This window comes from Quercus robur, chromosome 4, assembly GCF_932294415.1.
Source record: "Quercus robur chromosome 4, dhQueRobu3.1, whole genome shotgun sequence".
NCBI classification, from domain to species: Eukaryota; Viridiplantae; Streptophyta; class Magnoliopsida; order Fagales; family Fagaceae; genus Quercus; species Quercus robur.
Window position 1 is genome coordinate 46,787,897 of NC_065537.1, and position 6,337 is coordinate 46,794,233.

The window sequence follows — 6,337 nt, forward strand, 5'->3', positions numbered from 1 at the left end:
CAGTACCAACATAACATGTGACTGTACTTTTGTCACATTCGATAGTCCTTTTTTTTTTTTTTTTTTTTTTTTTTTTTTTTTCTCCTCTCAGATTTGAGGTTTCCATTATCACATTAAGCAGTACCAACATCACATATGATAGTACTTTTGCCACAAATGACCAAAATGACTAGAAACCTTAAAATTACTGGAATAGTATTAGAACCTAAAAGATGATCAAAATACCCTTAGAACCTAAAAATGACCGAATGACCCTAAAACCTGAAAAAATGATCGAAGTACCTCCTGAAACCTTAAAATGACCGAAATACCCTTAAAACCTAAAAAATGACTATAATGCCATTAAAACCTATAAAATGACCGAAATACCAATAGAACATAAAAAACGACAAAAAAAAAGTCCTTAGAATCTAAAAAATGACTGTAATGCCCTTGAAACCTAAAAAATTACTGAAAACTCCTAAACCTAAAAAATGACCAAATTACCTTTAGAACCTAAAATATGACCAAACTATTTGAAATTCATTTGGATGGCAACATTTGGATTTGGATTATTTTGAACCAATGGATTTAAAATGCCATGGTTTGCAATCTATTGATTTTAAAATTCCTTGTTTGGGTCTTCTTACACAACAAAGGATATGAAATCCCATTGTTTGGATACCTAAATTTAAATTTGAATTTGAATTTAAGATCATAAAATATTTTTTCCAATTATTATTTTTCTTAAACCTTCTACATTTTAATTTTAGTAACATTTTTAATAAATACATGAGGTAATGAAAAAGCCATTGATAGCCTAATTGACAAGATAATGAGTAAAAATCTGTCATCATAGCCAACTAATAATTTGTTATTTGTAACAAGTTGGACTTGCAAAACATGAATTTATCATGTTACTAAAATAATTTTTCTTGTTCCATTATAATCATTATCAATGGAGAGGACAATCATAATCAATCTAGATATTATGGACAATCATGCACATTCATGCAAAAGATTATTTGACAAACCATGATCAAAACAATGTGTTTAGAAGTGTTTAAAGCTAGCTCAAAGTTGTATGTCAATGTAAAGTTGGAATCGAGTGTAAAGCAGAAAGCACTGTGGCTTTCGGCCTGGCTCGATTGATCGAAGCTTAGGCTCGACCAATCGAAGCTCGGGCAGATTGCTTTTCTGCAGAATTTTCCAACTCAGCCCTAGTTGTTTTAAAAAGTTTTTAGGGTTTCTTATTTGTCCTAAGTATAAAAGGCAAACCCTAGCCACGTTTTAGTGTTGCTCATATTGCGGTTTGTGTAAATCTCTTGTGAGATCTAGAGGAGTTTTCATTTATACAAACTTAGGGTTTTCAAGGAGGAGATATTCTCTACACCTTGATGATCAAAACAGTTGCTGCCATTAAAGCTTAAAGAATACACAAGCGGGGGTGCTTGTAATTGGTGGGAATCCAAGAAAGAAGGAGTCCGTGGATTCGGAGCTTGCACGTGGTCGTGTCAGTAAGTTCTACTGGTTGGTAGCATTAGGAAGTCAAGCGGGGGTGCTTGTAAGTCCTTTTGTATGAACTTTGATTCTTTCAAGATAGTGGATTCAGGTTTACCTTAAGGATAGCTAGGTCAAATCCTCCCCAGGTTTTTACCGGTTTGATTTCCTGGGTGATCATATCGTGTGTTATTTATTTTCCGCTGCTTTGCATGATTTGATCTTTATTATTGTGATAACCTAGACTTGTTTAATTGGACTAAGTAACAACTTGGCTAATTACCTAGGTTTAATCAATTGTTTAAGGGGTCTAAAAATTGTCAAGTGGTATCAGAGCGGGTAGCTCTTTTGTTTTTAATCCTTTGATCTCTGAGCTGATCCTTGACCCCTGTTGTCATGGAACACGGACACTCTCTAGTTATTCCTCCTCACTTTGATGGGAATAATTATGCTTACTGGAAAGTAAGGATGAAAGCTTTCCTGAAATCCATTGATGAGAGGGTGTGGAACTCCGTTGAATACGGATGGGAGAAGCCCACTACTCCTGTTAGTGAGTGGCAAACTTCTTAGAAAGAAGCAGCTTCATTTAATAGCAAGGCTATGAATGCGATTTTTAATGCTGTTTCTATGGAGGAATTTAAGAGAATCTCGAATGTTGAGATTGCTCATACTGCTTGGAATATCCTCCAGACTGTGCATGAACGCACAAAGGCTGTCAAAATAAATAAATTGCAGCAATTGACTTCTAAATTTGAATGCATTAGGATGTCTGATGATGAATCTTTTGATGAATTCTATACTAAACTCAATGATATTGTTAATTCTACTTTTAACTTGGGTGAAATCTATGATCAACCTAAAATTGTTAGGAAGATTCTTAGATCTTTGACTGAGGACTTTAGACCCAAGGTGACTGCCATTACTGAAAGTAAGGATGTGGACTCCATCCCTGTTGATGAGCTTGTAGGATCTCTTCAATCCTATGAGTTGGATCTACGCAAAACTACCAAATCCAAATCAATGGCTCTTAAGTCAGTTGATGATGTTGATAGTGGTGGATTTGATGATGAGCTCTCTGCTACAGAGATTGCTTATCTTGCCAAGAACTTTAGAAACTTTCTTAGGAATAACAATAGAAAGGCAAGAGGCACAAACACTGCTGAACCTAGAAATTTTAGGAAGCATGATCCCACTAAGGTTAATAACAATGATAAACCTAGAAAAAGAGTAGGTCAAACTTCCAATAATTCTTTGGGCTCTCAATGTTTTGGATGTCAAGGGTATGGACACATGAAATCTGAATGTCCAACCTATTTGAAGTCTATGGGTAAGGCTATGGCTGTAATCCTTAGTGATGGTGAAGTTTCTGATCATGATTTTGATTGTGATGAGGATGGAAACTTCATTGCTTTCACTGCTACTACTGTAGTTAATGAGAGCATATCTGTTGAAGAGAACTCTTCTGATGGGGAACTCTCTAAAGATACAGATCTTCAAGAGGCCTATAACAAACTTTGCAAAGTTGCTGCAAAGGATGCTATGAATGTTGAACTTGGCCTAAAGAAAATTGAATCTCTTGAGCTTGAAAAGAAAAATTTGCTTGTTAAATTGTTTGATGCTAATGATCTTTTGAACAATGTGAAAACTGAAAACATGCTTTTGCTTGATAAAGTTAAATCTTTGGAACTTGATTTATCTATTGCTAGATCTGCTAGTTCTAAACTTGATCAAATGCTGAGTGTTCAAAAGTCATCTTCTGACAAAACTGGTTTAGGTTATGTTGATAGCATCTGTGTGTTCGCTCCCCATTCCACTAAGTTTGTTCCTTCATCTTCTTCTTTTGAACCTTCTGTGAGTGAGATAGTGAGTGAGACTGTCAAACCCTCTGTGAGTGAGGTTGCTAAACCCTTAGAAGGTTCATCATCTAGGAAGATTAGGGTTGATCTGAAAGAATCTAAGCCTAAAAAGCCTACCCTATCTAAGGACAAGACACATGATAAACCTGCATGGGTTTGTCGCTTTTGTGGAAAGACAGGACACATACGTCCAAATTGCTACAAGCTGCAAGCTGCAAAGAGAGCAAACAAACCAAAAGTACCTGTGCCTCAAGCACTTGATCCTATGGTACTTATTGGTGATTTGGTAAAGGCTTTAAACCTTTATTCCAATCCTGGAGTTGGTAATCATTTTCAAGTGAATAAGAACTCCAATGCTCGTGGTGCATCTAAAAAGTTTTGGATGCAAAAGACTCGACCTAACTGAGTCTTTCTGACATGGTCCTTGTGCTTCATTGCTCTACCCTTTGTGACCATTGTTTTTTGGTTGTGTTTTTCTTTTTGTGTCTCTAGGATTTGCATAGCATAACATTCATGCATTTCATTCTAGGTTTTTTTATTAAAAAAAAAAAAAAGGGAAAAAGGAAGCATATTTTGTTTTGCACTATTCTTCTTGGTTTTTGAGAACAAGGTTGGTCAATTTATTTTCACATAACATGTCTTTTGTCCCTTGTTTAGCTTTGATGAGCTTATTTATTGCACTTTATTAATTGAAGATTTATAGTGCTTGTTGTGTAGGAAAGATGTGTATGGTTTTTTGATTACTATATCTTAATCTTGAAGTCACATGTTTTTAAATGTTGGACTTGAACTTTTAGAGAAAGGCATAAATAACCATCTCACCACTGTTTACTAGCCAATCATGAACACCTTAGTGCATATCATAAGATTTTGTGCTCGAGAAAGTGTAGCACATGCACAAAAAGAACATAACGTGAAGCCTCGGTAAAAGTGCTTAATTCTTAAAATCTAATTGGTGTGTACTATTAGGCTTGATGCCAAACTCACATAAACTTAAAATTGGAATGTATATTATGAGGCATAAATACAAGAAACTTACATGATTGCAAGCTTATGATCTAGGAGATGTGGGAGTTATTTGATGTAACTCTTTAGGTGATAGTTTCTTTTAAATTCTTTGTGATGAATTTTGTAGACTTTGTGATTGATTGCTATTCACATATCACCTCACATGTATCTCAAGTCTTTGCTAGTCACACACACTACACGAGTTACTCTTTGCTAAACATTGTACATGTTATTGTATGTGTTTATGGTCTGACCAACCAAGTTTTTGCAATCACTTTGAATTATGTGCAAACTAAATTTGTTGCTTGAAAATTTGTGGAGAATGCAAAATTTTGTTTTTGGGAATATTGGGCTTAAAATTCTTGTTTGGAAAATCATATCATCTCATACTCATGCATTTTTGTTCTTAAATTTCAATGCTTTGAGTTAAATCAACTTGTTTTTCTAAAATTGTGTTTTTCCTGAAAAATATGGTGAGGCTCTGCCTGATTCGATCGGTTCATTTTGTTTTTTGACCGATCGAAATTTTTTAAATTTTAAATTTTTTTAAGAGAGGGAGCCTCTGTCTGTTTCGACCGGTCGAGACTGATTTTCGACCGATCGAAACTCGTGTATCAGGTTTTAAAAAAAAAGCATAATTGGACTTTTTCAAAGTCACTATTCAAACTTTTTCAAGCTTTTCTCTCTCTCCGCGTTGGCTCTAGGCTCCACCATCAAATTTTTGTCGTTTTCCTTCAAGATTTTTGCAAGGTTTTTGTCCTTAGAAGCCGGTAAGACCCTTTTGCCCTTCTTTTTCAAGTTTATTTCTTGATTTCATGCATTTTTCACGCATTCTCATGGGTATTTTCGGCATCTTCAAAATTATTGGGTTTTTGATGATTCAAGCCAATTCTTGTGTAATTGATCAATGGGTTTTTGTGCCATGATGCTATATTGATGTTCCCTATAGTTTAATTTGATCAATTTGGTGGTTTTTGAAAAATTGGAAATTCTAGGGTTTTGAATTTGATCCGAATTAGGGATTGTGTCAAATTGGCTTAAATTGATGAAATTGGCTTCTCCAATTGATGTAATTGGTCATTATTGTTGTTTTTATATCATGTGTAATGATCAAATTCGTCAATTTTTTTTTTAAAATTGATCAAGTGGTTTCTATATTTTGGGGGTTTTTGTGTTAAAAACCTTTATGTGCAAGCCAATTTTGTAATTTGAATCTTTTTGACTTAATTCACTGCACTAGCACATGCATCATGACATTTAAACTTGTTCATGCATCATATAGATTTTGATTCTTTTTTTGTTTTTGTGCTAACTTGCAGTCTGCCCTTGGTTTTGGTTTTGTGGTTTTTGTTCTTTCGCTCTGTGTTTTGATCCTTATCTTAGCACCATGCCTAGGAAAACTAGAGCTCATAGGACCACTTCCACTTCCTCTGAGTCTCCACCTAGAGTAGAGTTGTTTAAGAATGATAAGTGTAGAGAAGCCTATGACACCTTGAACTGTAGGCGTAAGATTTGGTCTGAGCGAGCCGTTGTGTTAGATGCGCTTGATCCGGCCATTAGGGCCAATTTTGAGTCTAGGGATTGGTTGCCTCTCGTAGAGATAGATCATCCACCTCCGACCGCCCTGATTACAGAGTTATACTCTAACCTCTCTTGCCACATCTATGATTCCAACACCCTAGTTAGGAGTTGGATATGAGGTGTAGAGTTCACCATTACCCCTCGGGTGGTGGCTGAGGCTCTTGGGGTGCCGGTTGTTCGAGATGCTGACTATCCCTAGGATGAGTCACCCTCTTTAGATGTTGTCATGTCTTACATCACTGGGTCATCTATCCAGTGGGGTACTGATCCTCGGATCACGTTCGCTGAGCTTACCGAGACTGCCTATCTCTTCTTTAGGATTGCGTGTCATTCCTTGTGGCCTATCTCTCACTTCCACACAATCCCTTTAGAGCGATGTGTGTTTTTGTACACCTTTGCTTCTGGAGCGTCCA